The sequence below is a fragment of the Bison bison genome, unplaced genomic scaffold (genome assembly GCF_000754665.1).
Source record: "Bison bison bison isolate TAMUID 2011002044 unplaced genomic scaffold, Bison_UMD1.0 scf7180017849442, whole genome shotgun sequence".
NCBI classification, from domain to species: domain Eukaryota; kingdom Metazoa; phylum Chordata; class Mammalia; order Artiodactyla; family Bovidae; genus Bison; species Bison bison.
The window spans coordinates 1-1,156 of record NW_011480015.1 but is presented as its reverse complement, the minus strand read 5'-3'; the positions used below and the strand labels follow the sequence as shown (position 1 = coordinate 1,156).

Genomic DNA, 1,156 nt, shown 5'->3' with positions numbered 1-1,156 from the left:
CTGCAGCCGGAGGGAATGGCAGGGATGAAAGGTACTGGAGCAAATTTTAGGCTTCTATTCTGCATGAAACGACATGATGTTATTTGTCAAAACCCAGAGTTACAACGCAGAAGGAAATGTAAACCCTGGACTATAGTTAATAATGTATCAGTATTGGGTCAAATGTAAGAATACAAAATGTTATTAATAATAATTAGCCTCCAACTAAAATGAAAAAAGAAAGGTCAAAATGTTATTAATAGTTGAAAGTGGAGGGGGGGGGGCGTGCATCCACGGAAACCCTGTACTATCTGCTCACCTCTGTGAATCGAAAACCGTTAGGAAGGAGATTCAAGGGGTATCACGGTGATCAAACACACAGAATTGGTGGATCTGTTAGTTTGCAGGGGAGGGAGGAATCAAGGACACTTGCCAGGGCTTGGGGAACTAGGGAGCTGGTTGGGCCACTACCGAGATGGTAGATAAGGTCAATGACCCGCTGGACTCCCACATCTGGAGCCTGGCAGGGTAGCAGCACAGCAAGGCTCAGGCTTCCAGAACTCCGGGGTCTCTTTCCCCCACCCCCCCAGACCCAAAGATGGTTCAAAGCCATCAGACCTCTCCAAAACCCTGACAAAGTTCTTCCCTTCTAGGAGGGCTTGCAGGACGCACTGTGCCAAAAGGCTGTGAGGTCCACATCCAGAAGAACACAAGAGCCAGAGCTGGGCATTCACACACCACCCAAAAGGTGCACACTCGCACACGTGAACTCCCCAAGGCCACTGGGTGAAGTTTATTGTGAAACCTCTTGCGGTGAGGATGGGATGGGCGGGCCAGGACAGGGAGGGGAGCAGGTGCGGGCTCTAGGAGGCCGAGTCAGAGGCCTCTGAGCTGTCCTTAACGTCGGTGCTCTCTGTGGTCTCGCTGACCTCGCTGAGGTCCTTGCTGTCGCCACCGCTGTCCTCCGCAACCAGGCCCTTTTCCTCACGACAGGCCTCCCCTGAGCTCGGAAGCGAGTTGCCCTTGCCTTCCATCTTGTCTCAATGGAGCCCAGTACCACGTGCCTGCCCTTCTCCTTCAGCTCCAGGTGCCGCCTCAGCTGCCACGGGAAGCCCAGGAGAGGTGGGAGGAAGGAGACAGGGCCTAAGTCTCTAGACCATGAGGGCCCACTCCCACT

General features: G+C 53.4%; 1 pseudogene across 1 annotated transcript; it reads right to left on the bottom strand.

Moving 5' to 3' along the window:
- Positions 1-749: 749 nt before the first annotated feature.
- LOC104993793 lies at positions 750-1,147 on the bottom strand (annotated as a pseudogene). The gene has a single exon (XR_825876.1). The product of XR_825876.1 is annotated as an N-alpha-acetyltransferase 10-like (transcript).
- Positions 1,148-1,156: the final 9 nt, after the last annotated feature.